The 19,898-nt window shown below is 39.9% G+C and overlaps 1 protein-coding gene across 4 annotated transcripts in view; it reads left to right on the forward strand.

Moving 5' to 3' along the window:
* WDR7 (WD repeat domain 7) overlaps window positions 1-19,898 on the forward strand; it is a 354,664-nt gene that overhangs the window by 73,392 nt on the left and 261,374 nt on the right. The window lies entirely within an intron of this gene.

Raw genomic sequence — 19,898 nt, forward strand, 5'->3', positions numbered from 1 at the left:
AAAGATTTAAGAAAATATGTGAGAGTAAGTATGGTGAGGTTGCACAAGTGCTGGCATTTTTCTGCAAGACCAAAGCTCAATCACACTTTCCTTACTGACACTTAAAATCAATGCATCAGTTACTTCTTCAGTTAACAGAAGATTTTCCTACTAAAAGAAGAACAGTCAACCCCAGTTCATTAATTGGCTACTTGTGTTTAGTTTTGTAGAGACTAGTCACTATTTTGTTTGTCGTATTTGTGTTCTGTGGTATTATTAGAACTAGTTTGTCTCTGGTAATGGATAAATGAATCCTAGAGATGATCCCAGTATTTTATCTGAATCACTACTAAAAATTCCTTCTTCCATCTTAGAATTCATTAGAATTATGAATGGGTAACCAAATACCTTTATTTTCATTCCCTCTTATTCCTGATTCCTATTTTTTAAATGATGAGACGTGGAATAAATAACAAAGAGGTTGAAAGGGTCATCTACGAACTTGAAAATTTGCCCATGAATTAGCGAGTGCTAATGACATAGGAAATACTATAGGCAGCTCCACGGACCCATATCCTCCAGTAATTGGCAGTCATATTTGATCATTCTGTCTTTCCCCAAAATATTAATGTTTTATTGGCTTTGTTATATTGTATGTTTCGTAGATTAGAATTGTGAAATCCTTCTGTGATTTTTTTTCATGCTTTCTGTTCCATGCTCTAAAGTTTGAATAGAAATCAGGCTTAAATGCATTTGCCATGCCTATAATTTCTTTGAAGAGGTCATGTGGATGTTCCCTAGGAATTCAGTGTTCATAGCACATTGTCTGATGTTCTATATAATTTTAATATTAAGCAAACTTATAAAACAGTACATTCAAGGGCAAGCATGTATGTTTTGTAATTCCCAAATTTATTCTTTTTCTTGTTGGTGTCCCCTAGAAGTAAAAATTTGGAAAAATAATTATATAACTAGAAAATTAAAGAAAAATAAGTGGTACAGTAACATTTATGAATGGCTTTTGTAAGTGGCCATGGTCCATTATGTGATTTTTACAATCTTGTTTGTCCCTGTTTTAATAGCACATTTTATAGTGCAATTAGTGATAAAAGCACCAGATATCAGAGACAGTACACTTATGTATTGTAAAATATATTGCTCGTGAACCTCCTCAGTCTTGTAGCAGTGGTAATTGTTGCCTGGCCTACAAGGAAAACAATTATAGAAGGGGAAAAAGGCTTAGGAAGCTGAGGCTGCAGGAGGATAATCACTTTATGAAAAATGTATGTTGGCTGGACCATTAGGGATTTCTCTAACTATTTTCTCATGTTGACTTAGAGTCTTCTTCTGAGGGGAATATTTAAAGAGCCATCCTCTGGATGGCTTTCTAACCTCAAGAGAAATGAAGCCCACCCAAAGTTAAAAAAAAAGTAACCAAAACATAACCAAGAGCCTCTCAGTGGTACAGGACTTACTCTAGGGTATTGGATCTGATTTTTTTTCATGGGTCTCTCAACAGAAAGTGAAACCTCTATGGGAATACTCTATATAAAGTATCCTGGTTTTCCCTTGTTAGAGTAGTGTTAGCAACTGGGCTATTTGGAAGTAAAAAATATTTTACATTGTTAATTAGGTTAATTATGCCAGACATATACAGCTTTACAAGCAAAGATAATTTACTGTCCTGTGATTTTTTTTTTTTTTTCTTTCACTGGAAGAGCAAGAAGGTGTTAAGTAGAATTATCCTTTATTATTGCATCGAATCTTTGGAAGGTGTGTGTACTCAAAACCCTGTGTATTCCACTTATGACATGTATCTTATATTTCTCCTTGTATTATAGTAACATATATACTTACCTAATTCTCCCTACTGAAATCCAGTCTTCTTTTTTTTTTAAATTAATTTTTATTGGAGTATAGTTGATTTACAATGTTGTGTTAGTTTCAAGTGTACAGCAAAGTGAATCATTTATACATATATACACTGTTTTTTAGATTCTTTTCCCACATAGGTCATTACAGAGTATTGAGTAGAGTTCCCTGTGCTATACAGTAGGTTCTTATTAGTTATCTATTTTATATATAGTAGTGTATATATGTCAATCCCAATCTCCCAATTTATCCCCCCCGCCCTTTCCTCCTTGGTAACTGTAAGTTTGTTTTATACATCTGTGACTCTATGAAATCCAGTCTTCTTGCAGACAGGGATTATGACTTATTTATCTCATCTCTGTGTTTTCCCCATGACATCTCGTAGCAGCTGTGCAATAAATATTTGTTGAATTGGATCATGTGTAACAGAAAGTGCTGATAGCCTCTGCTTCAGCCTCTTTGCCTACCTCTTCTTCATTCCCCTCACAGTGGATTGTTTTGACTTGACAGTCAAATCTCTCCCTATTCATGACACTCTAGATGTTTATTAGGTACTTTGCCCTCTGTTCAGTTTTGCATTCTCTCCGTTTGGTTTTGGTGGGCAAGTTGGTCCCGGTGTAACTCATTCTCCTTCCTTGCCATCTCTGTATTTTCAAACATCCTGAAATTATCTCAACTTCCACCCCCTCCTTTACTCCTGTTTCTTGTGGCTCTAGGCCAGGGTTGCTCAACCCCAGCACTATTGACCTTTTGGGCTGGATAATTTTTTGCTGCGGGGGACTGTCCTTTGCATTGTAGGATGTCAGAGAAGCATTTTTCCTCTACCCACTGCATGCAAATAGCACCCCCTCTCCCCTAAGCATGACAGTCAAAAAGGTTTTTAGACATGGGGGGCAAAATTGCCTCTGGATTAAAAGCACTGCTTTGGAGAAAAAAAGTTGAGGAATGGTAAAGATCCTACATCCTATTTTTTGTGTCTTTCTTTTCCCCTCCCCAGTTTTCTTCTTTAATGTCTCTCCTCTTTGAGAATGGTGAAGCCAGCCTCAACCCTCATCCCTTCTGCCCACTGTGGCAGAAATAGTTCTTGCATTCTCTCTGGGCTCACACCTTTCTGTTCAGACCTTTCCTAAAACACTTCACTTTGTGTGTGGTATTTTTTTGTTTGTTTGCTGAGCTTCTTGAGGACAGGAGTTGAGTTTCTCCCCCTTTTATTTCCAGTGCTTAACATAGTGGAGCATAGCAAGTACCCAGGAAATGTAGTGTGAAGTTAGTTTGCAAGTGTAGATTGGAGTCATGTGGAATCAACTCGGGTGCAAAGCCGAGGACTTAACTCAATGAATAATGACACGATATTGGATAGTCTTAAAAGGAGATATTTGTTTGTTTAAGAATGATTTTGCCATGTCTGACACTTATATGCAGACCACTTTATAAACGTTGACTTGGGAAATTAATTGTGAGGCTCCTGGGATGATATAGTGAGAGGTGTGGGAACTGGAAAGGATTAGGCAGTGGAAATGCAGAGGAGGGATAACTTGTAAGCTGTTGTGTAGGTTGAATAAATAGGACTTCACAAATGAGCAAGAGAAGATTTGAGACATACAGGTTGATTTCCAAGATCCAAGCCTGGGTAAAGGGAGAATGGTGGAGATGTTAACAGAAATAAACAACTCATAGCATAGGCTTTGAAGTTGATTGTAACAGGAGACATTTGCCTCTTCTGTGTAATGTTGAGAGATGGGGTACATGTGGCAGGAGCAAACAACCTCCAAGAAAGGAATGATACGATGCTGAGGTAGAGTAGGGATGGGATTTTATTTCCTAAATGAACACTGTAATGGAGTGCCTGAATTAGACTGCAGCTGACATTTTGGGGTGCCTACTATCATTAGATTATTCCAGATATGCCGTTTTCCTTAATTCTCATTACAAATAGATGACTTAGTTATCCTCAGATTTGCAAATGATGAACCTAAAGGACATTTGGTTAGAACAGAGATTGGCAAAGTTTTTTCTGTAAAGGGTTAGATAGTAAAAAAATTAAGCTTTGTAGACCATATTGCTTCTGTCACAATGATTCAACTCTGCCATTACAGTGGCATTAAAGCAGTTATAGACACTATGTAAATGGACTGGCTCCCAATAAAACTTTATTTACGAAAACAGGCAATGGGCTGGATTTGGCCCCTGGGTCATAGTTTGCTGACCCCTGCATCGGAAGATGGCATTATTAATATCAAGGTTGTGGGTACAGTTCCCCCATGGAACGGCCTTTGCTTCAGTTTTGAAAAGCAGTTCAAAGGAGTGGTTTAGAGCCCAAGTTCTAGTCACAGGCGTATCTGTGTTCCAATTGCATCTCTGTAACTTCCTGCCTGTTGGTGACCTTGGACAAGTAACTCCAGTGGCCTAGCTTACACATATAATTGAAAACAAATCTTTGTAAAGGAAGTAAAGGTTGACAGTCGATTAGAGCAATGAAATAACATCAAGACTTGGGGAATAAAAAAGAGCGTATGGAGTTAGTAATTAGTAAAGTCATTGGTCATCATTAAGAGCTGTTTTGGTAGAATTAGTTGGGTCAGAAGTCAGGATACAGCGAGCTAGGAATCAGCATGAGGTGAAGTGGAGGCACAGTGTGTGGAAGAAGTTTGCTTTTGGAGAAATAAAAGATTAGTAGCTTCAGTGGCTGCAGGGTTAAGAGCAGAGTTTATGCTTTGGGAGCTCACTGAACACTTTTGTTGGTGGAGGGAGTGATTGGTGGGGCCATGGAAGAGGACATGGTGTTGAGAATAGAGTTGGAAAGTTCACCCTTATTAGAAATTGTTTCCTTATAATCTGTAGTGATGAAAAGAGGGAGGTGAATATAACAAATTATTTTCAGTGGAAGAAGAGAAGAGTAGGCTGTGATATCTGTTTTAAAAAAAGGAAGTGGTTATAATCCCTTGGAGGTAGAGTCATCTTCTTCTTTTCTTTCAATCCCTCATTAAACTCAGAATAAGTAGTATACTGGATTAAGAGTTAGAGGACTTGTAAGATATAAATAACTAGGAGATCATAGCTGGCATGTCATGGCATTTGAGGAATGCATAAATGGATATGTCAAGAAGAATGTCTGGGCATATCAGGTGATCTTTTTGACAAGTTTTCCCACAAAGCATTTGCCAGACACTGGTTCTTGGTGAGGAGATCTTGGTGGACGCCTTGGGCCAATGGGATTTTATTAGTAAAGCTAGAAAGCCCTTGCAGCCATGGAATTCATTTTTTAGGCCTACTGTGTGTAATTTTTTATTGGGCCCCGTTACTCTTGGGCATTGTTGTATCAATCAGAATCAACCTATTTATATTGAAAAATGATGAGGTTGAAGAAATTGAAAATTGACCAGGATGATTTATCTTTTACCTTCCATATCTCTCTCTGTCGTCTAATTAGTCAAAACCCTGAAAAAATGAATGGACTGTATTTGCAAAGGTCAGTAACTTTGTGTTCTGTGTAACTAGGCAAGAGAATGGAATTTACAAGTCAAATATAACCTGCTGAGAACATACTCTGTGTTTTTTGCTTGCAGAATTCACTCTGTTAAAAAAAAAATTGTACTGATTGCATTGACTTTATGATTCACTGTGAAAAGGGCACTTGTATGGTACAGAGACAAGCCAAATGACGTTATGTACAGGGTACCAAGCCTTGTCTGGTGAAGTGTTTTCAGCCTTAGAAAAATTCTTATGATATGCCTGACCTTTGAAGTATCAATTAAACTTGCTTAACATTCTGCTCCAAAAGTTTAATGAATATTTTAAAAGAAAATATGAATATGTTAATTGTATATTTATTATATACTTTGAAGTATATATGAGTTCAGTTTTGGGTTCTTCTAAATGGTTATTAAGACAAAAATTTTATATTACACTAATTATTGTCTAATTGTTAACAAATGAAATTAAGGAGACTTAGCTAAGCTGCCCAGCCTTAAGAAAACAAAGGAGTGAATGTCTCTGTAGGAGGAGAATAAACGTTTATTAAATGCCTTTGTGACCAGTGATTCCCTTTGATGGAGGATAATAATTAGAAACTGAATCTGGATGCTGTGTACACTCATTGCTCCTGGGATGACGTTGCATCCGGGCCCTTTCAGTAGACAGAGCTAGGTAGTATTATGTATGTTTACATGAATACACACTTACACAAACGTGTACGTCTTTAAGTATCTCTCTGTCTTCCTAAATATATTACATACCTTGGGTTAACACCATTACCTCCAATTCCAACCAAACACCACAGTGTTGGCTGTAGCCTCCCCTTCTGGCTTGTTGTAACTCTCTTCTTCACCTGTGAGAAACCTCTCCCAGTATTTTCATTGTATTTATTTGCTCAGTTCCCCCTGTGTGTAAACAATTTCCCACTCACCCCAAATCTCTTTTTAGGTGTGCCCACCAAAAGCTTGCCCCCCACAAAGGAAAAGAAGTTTCATTTCTTCTTGATTCTTAACATTTTCTTTCTTTCCACCTTCTGCTTCTCTTAGGCATTATCAGTTGTATTCATTCATTCTTGTGTTTCTTTCCATTGAGGCTTCTTTGCCAAAGTGATGTTTTGTTTTATTTTTAATTCTTTTTTTTTTTAACATCTTTATTGGAGTATAATTGCTTTACAATGGTGTGTTAGTTTCTGCTTTATAACAAAGTGAATCAGTTATACATATACATATGTCCCCATACCTCTTCCCTCTTGCATCTCCCTCCCTCCCACCCTCCCTATCCCACCCCCCTAGGTGGTCACAAAGTACCGAGCTGATCTCCGTGTGGTATGTGGCTGCTTCCCCTTAGCTATCTATTTTACGTTTGGTAGTGTATATATGTCCATGCCACTCTCTCACTTTGTCCCAGCTTACCCTTCCCCCTCCCAGTATCCTCAAGTACATTTGCTAGTAGGTCTGCATCTTTATTCCCATCTTGCCCCTAGGTTCTTCATGACCAGTTTTTTTTTTTTTTTTTACATTCCATATATATGTGTTCGCATACAGTATTTGTTTTTCTCTTTCTGACTTACTTCACTCTGTATGACAGTCTCTAGGTCCATCCACCTCACTACAAATAACTCAGTTTCGTTCCTTTTTATGGCTGAGTAATATTCCATTGTATATATGTGCCACATCTTCTTTATCCATTCATCTGTCGATGGACACTTAGGTTGCTTCCATGTCCTGGCTATTGTAAATAGAGCTGCAATGAACATTTTGGTACATGACTCTTTTTGAATTATGGTTTTCTCAGGGTATATGCCCGGTAGTGGGATTGCTGGGTCATATGGTAGTTCTATTTTTAGTTTTTTAAGGAACCTCCATACTGTTCTCCATAGTGGCTGTATCAATTTACATTCCCACCAACAGTGCAAGAGGGTTCCCTTTTCTCCACACCCTCTCCAGCATTTATTGTTTGTAGACTTGTTGTTGATGGCCATTCTGAGCGGTGTGAGATGATATCTCATTGTAGTTTTTTTTTTTTTTTTAATTTTATTTATTTATTTCTTTATTTATGGCTGTGTTGGGTCTTCGTTTCTGTGTCAGGGCTTTCTGTAGTTGCGGCAAGTGGGGGCCATTCTTCATCGCGGTGCGCGGGCCTCTCACTGTCGCGGCCTCTCTTGTTGTGGAGCACAGGGGAAGTTGTCCCTGGATCACGGGAGCCTGGCAGTGGCGGGCTGCACAGGCTCCCGGCAGGGGAGTTGTGGATAGTGACCTGTGCTCGCACACAGGCTTCTTGGTGGTGGCAGCAGCAGTCTTAGCGTCTCATGCCCGTCTCTGGGGTCCACGCTGATAGCCGCAGCTCGCGCCCCTCTCGAGCTCCTTTAAGCTGCGCTCTGAATCCCCTCTCCTCGCGCACGCCGAAACAATGGTCTCTTGCCTCTTAGGCAGGTCCAGACCTTTTCCTGGACTCCCTCCCGGCTAGCTGTGGTGCACTAGCCCCCATCAGGCTGTGTGTACGCAGCCAACCCCGGTTCTCTCCCTGGGATCCGACCTCCGAAGCCCGAGCCTCAGCTCCCAGCCCCTGCCCGCCCCGGCAGGTGAGCAGACAAGGCTCTCGGGCTGGTGAGTGCTGGTCAGCACCGATCCTCTGTGCGGGGATCTCACCACTTTGCCCTCCGCATCCCTGTGGCTGCGCTCTCCTCCGTGGCTCCGAAGCTTCCCCCCTCTGCCACCTGCAGTCTCCACCAGTGAAGGGGCTTCTAGTGTGTGGAGACCTTTCCTCCTTCACAGCTCCTTCCCTGAGGTGCAGGTCCCGTCCCTATTCTTTTGTCTCTGTTTTTTCTTTTTTCTTTTGCCCTACCCAGGTACGTGGGGAGCTTCTTGCCTTTTGGGAGGTCTGAGGTCTTCTGCCAGCATTCAGTAGGTGTTCTGTAGGAGTTGTTCCACATTTAGATGTACTTCTGATGTATTTGTGGGGAGGAAGGTGATCTCCACGTCTTACTCTTCTGCCATCTTGAAGCTCCTCCCCTTTAATTCTTTCTTGAGTTCAGTCATTTCATTTCTGATTTTTCTAATTCTCATTTGTATTGTTCTTTCATGTTGAGTATCATTTTAAAAATGTTCTGTAGCTTGTTTTGAAATAGTATATTCGTTTCGATCTGCTGCTTCAACATGTCTGTTTTTTTTCTGGTTCTTATTCTCTCTCTCTCTCTTTTTTTAATAGAGGGCCGATTTTTATTTAAGATCTGGCATGCAGGGTCTTAGTTCCCCAACCAGGGATCGAACCCATGCCCCATGCAGTAGAAGTGCAGAGCCGTAACCACTGGACCTCTAGGGAATCCCCGTTCTTATTCTCATTTTACTTGCAATAATTTTGACCTCAATACTTTTTGTTTCTCACTTTGTGAAATGATTTTTTCTGGATTTTTTGAATGATTAATTCAGATAGATTTTCTAACTTCACAGAACTCCTTCTGTTGTTTCATGTGGTTCAATAATATGGTGACTTGCTTTCTGATAGTTCCTGGCACTGTTCCTCTCCTTCCTTTTTTATTTATTTATTTTTGGTTTTTTAAATTACCTGTCAATTTTGACTACATTCTTAGCAGTTTTTCCTTATGGCGGGATCCTTTCCTAGAAGGGAGTGTGGATACATCAGTGTTGTAAGGGCCCTGGGAATCTGATGTGCCAGCCCCCTCAGATCTCACAACTGCAGGCCCTTGTGTTCACTTGCTGTTGAGGTAGGTAAGCTCCTCCCGGGTTCAGCTGCTGTTTTCAGGTTTATTTTTTGGTTAAGTATCTGTTGGCTCTTTTAGAGTTTTCCTGTCAGAGCTGTCAAATACATTCCTGCTTCTCCTTCCTTCTTACTACAGGGATGCCTGATACCAGGTGGATTTTGTAGCTGTTGGTGGGTTTTCCCATCCACTTGAATTTTGGGATTTGTGGGTATACTTCATCACTTAATTTTGTTGAAAATGTTCTCAGTGGGTTTCGGTTATGCTGCCTAGTTGCTCTGTCTCTTTTTATGAGGGGGTTTGGGAAAATCCAGTAACTATGCTGGCGTTGCTGCTCTGATCTTCCGTTTGGGTCTCTATAGTCTTGATGTTAAATGTAGAATTCGGTGAAATGAATTAGTTAAGGAGAAATATTAAACATTCGTTTAAAAATCTTACTTGTGTATTATTTGCCCTAGATGAAGCATGTTTGTAAATATCTATCGTTTTTCTGGATTACACTGGTAAGATACCAGTGTGGTTTTGAATTGAAAGGAAACGTACTTTATTTATGCCAGAAGATCCTTAACCTCCTGGCAGGTGACAGTTGCCCTGAGTCCATCAGCCTGGATTGAACTTCTCCTCCTGTGCTGCCACAATCTCATCACATGGTGGTTAGTGAGACTGACTTTTAAACTCTACAGTGAGCAGTCAGTGACTTTGTTTTGCCATTACTTCCCTCTCTATTGTTTGTCATTTGGAACTTTAAAAGTTCTAGAATGAAAATTTTAGAATTTAACATGAAGCTTTGGTAAAGAGATTCCTTAAGGAATGAGTTTAAGAAAAATTTTTTGGAGCCACAAATGTAAAATTAAAAGATTTAAAGTAATTAAGGAGGCACAGGTATATAGGGCAGGTAATGGGGTTAATTTCTGGACGTACATTATTGCATTAGTTGCTATTATCACAGACACAAGCGAACACAAGGCAGTCCATGAAGTCCTGTTGGCCTGCCTCTCTGCTCCCTCCCTCTTTTCCTCTCTTTCTCCATCTTTTCCTCCCTTCCACAAGCTATTCATTATATTAAATTCATCATTCATCTTCATCTCTGTAAAAATGGTTCACATTCCTCTAATGTATTTATGTCCTAATTCTGTTATTCTTTCTTCATATTTGCCTCACTTTCATAGTACTCTCACACGCACAGGAAAGTACAGTGTATGTAGGTTGTAAGTGCATGTGCTCCTTGGTGTGTGCGTGTGTGTGCATGAGTGTGCACTCACCAGGCACGGATATTTCATAGAGTTTGGGATGAATGCTTTGAAGATTTCCAACTCAGGTTGATTTTCTACCAACTTTTTCTCCAGTTTGTGGAAAATGAGTTTTAGGTTACTATGAATATAATACGACTTATTCCATTAAGGAATGAAACTAAACTCTCAAAACTAACTACATATTTAGTTCATATTTACTAAATTTTTTGGTGACTACAGGGTTTTTATTTAGCTCTCTTTCCTTTTTAAGGATTCTTGAATTAGAAACAAATGGATTTATGGTGATCATTGTATAGCACCATCAAATAATGACACATACAAGGGAACTTGCCTTCCTGAAACTTAACAAGCCCTGTGGCTCTAGTGCCTTATTAGCCCTGTGCCTTGCACACAATAGGTGTTCAACGGATTTATAAATGGAATTCATAGTTCATATTAAATATAATTCATCATATTATTCTGAACCAAGAAAAAGCCATCTTGTTCTGTGATGGTTTTAAATTCAGAACAGTTTTATTTTTCCTTGGAATGTGAGAAACAGCAAAGGAGAAATTTCCTTCACCATCGTTTCCCCATCATTTCACTATCTCGCATAATAAATCCAATGGCAGACTGCTGAGAGAATAGGAACACTAGCTAGATCAAACCCTATGACCTCGGCAGCCAGATCTTTCTAGCCCTTGTGTGTGGTACTTTATATCTAACTCTTATTTGGGAACCTAAAGGTATTTTGAAGTAATTTGATAGAAGTGTAAAGATTTGTGACTAAAAATTAATATGTTAGTACTTCCGGTAAGAAATAATTTCTTCTAATATGCTTGAAAAATCTGCTCTTTATTGGACCATATAAAAGATTTTCAAACTTCCTGACTTTTATAACCTCTGTTAGAAAATAATTGAATCAGTCTAGTTCAGTAAACTTTTATTGACTCTTAGGTGCTGTGTTAGGCCCTTGAGAGTCCAAATGAATAAGACATGATATTTACCTTCAGGAAATATCAACAGATAAATACAATGCAGTGAAGTAAGTGAGATGGCTGAGGAAATGCAGAAAGTATTGCAGAAACCTGGCCTAACTTGAGGTGATCAGGACTGGCTTCTTGGAGGAGGGGACATTGAAGAATGAGTGGAATATAGTCAGGTGGCGGGTGGAGCTGGCTTGCAGTGTGTTCTGGGAGTAGCGGATGGCAGATGCAGGGAGGGAGGTGGAGAGTGCCATGTGTGCTCTGTAGCGCTGGAGGATCAGCTGAGGAGAGGCAGGCGGAGGTGGGAGGTGAGGCTGGTCCATGCATACCATGTGACGGCGCTAAAGCGTTATCTCAGTGGCTTTCAAACTTAAAAAATTAGCATTAGAATTCTTCCCTCAAACAGAATTTTATCTGAAAGCCAGTATGTATAACAGATATGAGGAAATGTAGAGGAGAGTTTAAATTGAAGAATTGTTTGTGAGCCATATTTGGCAGGACCTAATGATTCATTAGGTAGAGGCCGTAAGGGAGGTTGACTCATTGACTCACAGGCTTTCTGATTGGATGACTGACTAGAAATGGCTCTATCCAGTGTGAGATTGAATGTAGGGACAGGTTTCGTGTGGGTGACGATGAGTTGCTTTGCATACAATGGAGGGGGGACTTGAGGGAGGCGTGTGGTGATGGGTATACAAATTGAGGAATCTCCAACATACACCTGGCATTTAAAACCGTGGAAGCAGATGAGATCCTTCAGAGATAGCAAATGGGCTGAGATAGACTCTGGGGATACCGCCTGAAGGGGAGGGAGAGGAAACGATGCGGAGAGGAAGTGGTGTGAGGAGAACCAGGAGGATGTGCTGACTTGCAAACAGGGAATCGGGTGTTTCAAGAAGGGTGGAGTGATCAGTTGTGTCAAACGCAAGAGCTGAGTGTTAGAAGGATTGAAACGTGTGTGTCGGTGAGGTCATTAGTATCCTTTTTCAGACCTGTCTCCCCACAATGTGGGGGGCAGCAGCTTGATTGTGGTGGGTTAAGGAGTGAATGGGAGGTGTGAAAATAGAAGAAGCCAGTGCGGAATACTTTTGAAAAGTTGGTATGATAAGGGAAGTAGAAGGAGAATAGCCAGAGGGAAATCCAGTCTTGAAGACAGGTTAGAGTGTCTGTGGATTAAGGGTAAAGAGCCAGTGGAGAGCGGCAGGTTCACAATCAGGGTGGGGAGGAGACAGCTGATGAAGCTGGGCTCCACAGGGGATGAGAGGGTGGCAGAGGGAAGGGCACTTGGCTTTGACGTGGAGAAGGAAAACTTCGTTTTCTCAAGCTGAGGTTTAAGGAAAGAAGCCATCTCCATAACATAAAAGTGCAAGTACTGATGTAGACGCTGCAGAAGGTTCTCCAGATCATTTACAAAGGCGGCTACACTAAACAGTGGATTTCCAACAGATGAAACAGCCTTCTTTTGGAAGAAGATGTCATCTAGGACTATCATAGCTGGAGAGGAGAACTTAGTACCTTGGCTTCAAAGTGCCAAAGGAGGACTTCCCTGCTGGCGCCGTGGTTAAGAATCTGCCTGCCAATGCAGGGAACATGGGTTCGAGCCCTGGTCTGGGAAGATCCCGCACACCGCGGAGCAACTAAGCCCGTGCGCCACAACTACTGAGCCCACGTGCCACAACTACTGAAGCCCATGCGCCTAGAGCCCATGCTCCACAACAAGAGAAGCCACCACAATGAGAAGCCCGCACACGGCAAGGAAGAGTAGCCCCCGCTCGCCGCAACTCGAGAAAGCCTGCGTGCAGCAACGAAGACCCAACACAGCCAAAAATAAATAAACAAACAAACAAATAAGTAAATAAATAAAAGTGATTACAGGCATGTGTTTAAAAAAAAAACAAAGTGCCAAAGGACAGGCTGATTCTCTTGATAGGGGCTAGTACAGCTGGTGACTTGAAGCTGAAGCCAATGCTCATATACCATTCTGAAAACCCTAGTGCCCTTAAGAAATAGGCTAAATCTACTCTGCCTGTGCTCTGTAAATGGAACAACAAAGCACATCTGTTTACAACACGGTTTCCTGAATATTTTAAGCCTGCCATTAAGACATGTTGCTCAGAAAAAAATGATTCCTTTCAAAATATGACTGCTCGTTGACAGTGCACCTGGTGGTTACCTAAGAGCTCTGATGGAGGTGTACAATGAGATTCATGTTGTTTTCATGCCTGCTAACACAGCATCCATTCTGGAGCCCACAGATCAAGGGGTAATTTCGACTTTTAAGTCTTATTATTCAAGAAATACATTTTGTGAGGATATAGCCGTCACGGATGGTGATTCCTCTGATGGATCTGGGCAGAGTAAATTGAAAAGGATTCACCATTCTAGATGCCATAGGACATTTGTGATTCATGGGAAGAGGTCGGAATATCAGCATTAATAGGAATTTGGAAGAAATTAATTCCAACTCTCATGGATGACTTTGAGAGGTTCAAGACTTCAGTGGAGGAAGTAACTATAGATGTGGTGGAAATAGCAAGAGAACTAGAATTAGAAGTGTAGCCTGAAGATATGACTGAATTGCTGCAACCTCATGATAGAACTTGAACAGATGAGGAAAGAGTGGTTTCTTCCTAGGAAATCTGCTGGTGAAGATGCTTTGAAGATTGTTGAAATGACAACAAACGATTTCGACTAGGACATACACTTAGTTGATAAAGCAGCAGCAGGGTTTGAGAGGATTGACTCCAATTTTGAAAGAAGTTCTGTGGGTAAAATACTATTAAACAGCATAGCCTGCTACAAAGGGATCGTTAATGGAAGGGAGAGTCAGTTGACGCAGCACACTGCACTGCTGTCTTATTTTAAGAGATTGCCCCAGCTGCCCCAGCCTCCAGCAGCCATCACCTTGATAAAGTCAGCAGCCACTGATGTTGAGGAGACCCTCCACCAGCAAAACGATTTCGACTTCCTGAGGGCTCAGATGATGGTTAACAATTGTTTAGCAATAAAGTATTTTTAATTAAGGTAGGTACATTTTTTAGACATGCTATTGCACAGTTAATAGACTACAGAATAGTGTAAACATAAGTTGTATATGCACCAGGAAACCAAGAAATTCATGTGACTCACTTTATTGTGATCTTATTCGCTTTATTGTGGTGGTCTGGAACCGAACCCGCAGTATCTCTGAGGTGTGCCTGTATATTCAGAGATCTTTCCGTTGTCTTCCACACATCTCTCTCCTCTTAGTTTGTGTAAAGATACCTGTTTTTCTTAATCACAGTCACACCTCAATAACAATCACCTAGCAGCAATTAGCCTTGGTGAAACTTACATTTTCTCAGGGGAGTGGATGGGTATAAAGGAAGAGGTAGAAAAAAGAGACAAAAGGAGGGGATTCATCATCATAAATCAGGATTTTAGTTTTTTACAGTCTAATGTAAATTGGTTCCCAGTCTTTTTCACCTGTGTTTCAGTAAATGTAGTATATACAGTTGACCCTTGAACAACACGGGTTTGAACTGTGCGGGTCCACTTATACGTGGATTTCTTTTCAGTCGTAAGCACCACAGTACAACACAATCCAGCGTTGGTTGTATTTGTGGACATGGAGGAACCGCAGATATTGGAGGGCCGACTATAAATTACACGCAGATTTTTGACTGCACGGATGGGTCGATGCACGTAACCTCCGAGTTTTTCAAGGGTCAACTGTACTAACTATTTGTTGTGTCTGGAGTGGCCTTGTTCCATGCCCCCTGCCCTCTGAGCCCGTCACCTAGCTAACTCCCACTCATCTCAGGAGCCTCAGTTCTATGACCATTATCTCCGCAAAGGTTCTGAATTTTTTCAGGTGGTGCTGCTAAGTTTAGCAGAGTCAGTTGAATCTTCTCAGATTCTCTGGCACTTGGCTTATGTTTCCATCCTGGTACTTATTGTCTTGTACCAATATATGGAAGCAAGGAGATATACTTGTTTACATGGCTATTTCCTCTGTATCAGGGTTTCTTGACCTGAGCACTACTGACATTTTGTGCTGGATAATTCTTTGTTCTGGGGGCTGCCCTGTGCATTGTAACATGTTTCTCGGCATCCCTGGCCTCTACCCACTGGCCATTAGCACCCTCTCCTAATTGTGACTAACAATGATGTCTGCAGACGTGGCCAAATGTCCTTTGGGGCTGGGGGGAAAACATCACCCCTGGCTGAGATCCACTGCTTTATATCAGACTAGGAGCTCCTCCAGGGACCATCTGATATCCCTCCCTGTGCCTCTAGTGCCCAGCACAGAGCGTTCACTGAATTACTGTGAACGAACCAGTATTTGAAGGTTGATTAACGTCGGGTGGACTCACTTTTTCCCTCACCCCCACCCCTCCATCTCCAGAGTCTCTACAGAACGAACGCTGAGAACCTCTTGATGTCTAGAATCAAACGTCAGGCAGATACAGGAGGACCTGGGTTTCCTCCCATAACCTAACCATTGATGAGCTATGAGACCTGTGTGACTGACTGACCTCTGAGCTTCCGTTTGTTTTTAACTTTAAGGTGGGGAAGGGGTGTAATAAGGTTGTAATGAAGTTAAATGAGCAACATGTTTGAAAACATTTATCTCAATAGGTATTCAGCACACACTTGTTTAATACTCCTGATTGATTGATTGGTTGCATTCATTCAGCACATATTGAGTGCGTACGATAAGCCAGGCCACGCGTGAGAACAGTTGGAGAGCGCATTAATCACACCCACACCCAACAGACTGTGGCACTGAGGAGTTCCTGCTCTGATGTGGCGGACAAGCGTGCGGTTCGTTGTGGTGAGCGCTCGACTAGACTGTATGAGCTGAGTGCGACAGAGACTTAGGAAGACGAGCTGACTGACCTGCAGAGCTGTTGGGAAGGCTCTTCTGAAGAGCCATTTGTGTAGAGGCTTGACATCAGGAAGAAAAGTGGGCAAGAACATCCCAGGCAAAGACAACACCACGTGCAGATGTGGGTGGGGATGGTGTATGGGCATAGTGAGATAGTGCAACGTGTGCCGAGGCCAGCAGTGGTGGGAGAAGAGGGTTAGAAACAAGCTAGGATCTGCTTGAGTGTGAATATTTCTTAGTCCCAGGGAACTAAGATCCCACAAGCTGCACAGTGTGACCCAAAAAAAAAAAAAAGAAATATAAAAAGTGTTTATATTTAACACTTATAATTAACTTTTGAGTAATTTACATTTCATTTATGTCACATGAAATAAATTACAGTACAGTATAAAACCTTAAAACCTCTCAATAGCTAAACTACCTCTCTTTGGTTTATGCTTATTAATGTACTTGTTAATGAAAACACATGAAAGGAAGTGAAATACCGTCAAATCTAATGAGTATATTGTAATTCATACCTAATCTTAAAATCCTGTTCTATCCAAAATCAAATATTTAGAATAAGTATATTGTCTAATTCCAACTTAAAAATGGATTCTCTGAGAGAGCTCATCTCGCTGTGTTTTCCTAACCATTAGTATTCAGTAACAGCAATACGGCAGCAGAGGGCACCAAATATCCATTTCAGCCTTAGACATTTTCTTGATAGTTACACTTTTTGTGTTTCCCTTTCCACTCTCCCCCGCCTCTTTCTCTTCCTTATTCCCTCCCTTCCTTCCTTTTTCCTAATACTTAAAATCATTAACATTAACACCATACTTTTTTTTAATAGCAGATGGTGGGATTTTTCCCCTTAGCTAATTTTAGAATGTTTTAGAAGTACATTAAGACATCAGCGTGTTTTTATTTGTTGAAACTTACGCATTTAACATTATGCATCAGAATTTCAGAAGTTCTTTTAAAGATTCTTATTCAATAAAAATCCTATCCATAATCAAGAGTAAAATTATTTTTCTTACCACTATATTTGTAGGTAATAAACTAGTTCTTTACACTGTACTTAGGAAATTAAAAATTATTTAGAACATGCATTATAAATGATATCTACCTAATTATTTTATAAAATATTATTTAATATTTTTCAATACATATTTTTTCTTGTATTCTATTTTAGAACCCAGTATTGATATTTATAGAAGCATGTGTGTGTGTGTGTGTGTGTGTGTGTGTGTGTGTGTGTGTGTGTGTGTGTGTGTTAGATATGTAATACTTCCTAGTCTTATTATTAGTATCCTTGATCTCTGGTTTCAAAGCAGATTCAGATTTTTAAAAAATCATCCACTTTTCTTCTTTACACTTTAGCATCAAAATCAGCCGATATTTAATGCTCACTTCATAAATCAACTTTAGGTAGAAATCTGAACCGTTTGATATAATTATAGGTTGGTCTCAAGGCTCTTTCAGGAAAAATAATAAATTATTTTACCAGGTAATCTTAAAAATTGTCCCCAAAACTATGGTATTAAAAAACAATTCAGAAATAAGTAAGCTTTTAAATTGGGACCATTGAAGTAAATGGCACAAGAGTAAAATTATTGCCTATATTTTAAATATCTCTTAGTCATTGGATAAGATGAAATAAGGCTAAAATATTATTGTAACACTGGTTTTAGGGGACAGAGCTATCAGGTGTTTCAGCAGACATGACTTAACCTAGCATATATTCAGATATGTAATAACAACGAACGCTATAGCAAAGATATGTCAGCGTTTTCCCCTCTGCAGGTTGTGTGATATCGCTTTGCTTTGTTCGTTATCGCTGCTGGAGGCTGCTGCCTATGCTGTGCATGTGTGTGTGTGTGCGGAAAAATATCCGTGCCTGAGTAAAAACTAGTCTCATGATCATAGGTCTGTCACTTTGCTTGGGTTTTCACTTGAGACGCAATTTTACCTGCTACTCTTTATGTGATTGTCACAGGTTCACTTTCAGTGATGAGCAAGCAATCCAATAATTTTTTTCTTCTTTTTGCATTTCTGTAATATTTTAAGTCAGGTTCCTTATTTAGTATCTGAAATGGCTAAATCTGTCTTTTCTTCTACACAGAAAACATAAAGTTAGAATAGGCTTAGTACTTGAAATGAAAATGTCAAACATATCTGTCTTATTAGCTTCTAAAGTGTGTGTATATGTGTTTTACATTTACCGTTGAGTTTTACTAGCAAATTTGAGACCATTTCATTTGTATATACCTTATGATTTAGCTTTTCTGCTGGCCTTTTTCAAGTAAGTTTTTAAGTTATTGCCTTAAGTACAGAGGCTTTATTTTCTCCCAAGCATATTGCATAAAAAGGGTACTTCACAAATATTTGTTGAATTGAATTTAATCTTTCTCCATGATAATGCAAAAATGAGTTTGTGAGCACACATTTCAGATGTTCTTTAATAAAGGTGGCAGAGCAAATATACTAACATTCCTGTTAAAGAATTTCCAGGATCAGATGGCCTGTCCTTGAAGTTGTTAGGAACATAAGATGATTCGAATGAGTTAGTTTGCTCTAGATGTGTATATCTTATGATTAAGCCAAGAGGCCCTTGGAGTTTGGTAGATGTTTTTGTTCATTTTCCATTAGCTAATCTTAGTGTAACATACTAGATACCACACGTATCAGTGATCAACTCTGTCATCTTCATGCATGTAGTTAAAATGTTACCTTCACGACTTTGCTGGATATCTATATTTTGTGGTAATGAGACTTTATTATTGTGAAGTCATTAAAACCCATTGTCAGGCATTACAGGTCATATGCAGGAGTTGGTGATGTTAGAAATTATAGTTGACCTACAGGACATGGGGATGAGACATTTTCTCTCCTTTCCTTCAGTCTCCCTCTGGTCTCTTCTCATCTGCTTTCATTGTTGTTTTCCTTCTTTCTTTCTTTTTCCCCTCTCTTTTTCTGACTGTGGATTGCTATTAGATACAGTTTTTGCCACAGTGACACAATCAGTAGGACCAAGAGGTTGATAAGAGGAGTTGCACACAGTCACACCCAGATACCATGGTACCAGACACTAGATAACCTTTCAGTTGTCTGAGCACACAGGCTGTCTGCTGGCACACCTCCCAGAAAGAGACGGACACCTGGGGTGATCCCGGGTGCTGAAAGGGGCACACATGTGGTTGACGTCAGAGGAGGGAGCTTAAAAGCCAACCTTGTGTCCTCACTCTGGCCTTTTTTTCTTCAAGCTACTCTTGCTGCTTCAATAATTTCCTCATCAAACATGTCTAATTTTTTTACTCTTCGGTAGTAATGGTTTCTTTTTCTCCTAAAAAAATTTTGTAGATTTTTACTGGAAAGACAGTATTTACTAAAGGACTGTGTTTACCTAATGTTGTTGTTATTATTCCCTCAGACCTAGTGTCATGTCTGTCTACCTAATATTTTACCCTTTGCTGTGACATAATGCCTAGTATAGTACCTGGGTCATAGCAACAGATTAGTATGTGGCAGCTATCATTGTTAGTAATAATTTTTATATTAATAGTATATTAGATATAATGTAATTATTATAAATATATAATTTAATGTATCATTCAGTCCAGTTAGTGTCGGCAGGTACAAAGCATTAAGCATAGTGTTTTTTGGTTTTTCTTTTAATAAATCTTTATTGGAGTCCAGTTGCTTCACAATACTATGCTAGTTTCTGTTGTACAACAAAGTGAATCAGCCATATGCATACATATGTCCCCATATCCCCTCCCTCTTGA

This window comes from Balaenoptera musculus, chromosome 14, assembly GCF_009873245.2.
Source record: "Balaenoptera musculus isolate JJ_BM4_2016_0621 chromosome 14, mBalMus1.pri.v3, whole genome shotgun sequence".
In the NCBI taxonomy this organism is placed as follows: Eukaryota; Metazoa; Chordata; class Mammalia; order Artiodactyla; family Balaenopteridae; genus Balaenoptera; species Balaenoptera musculus.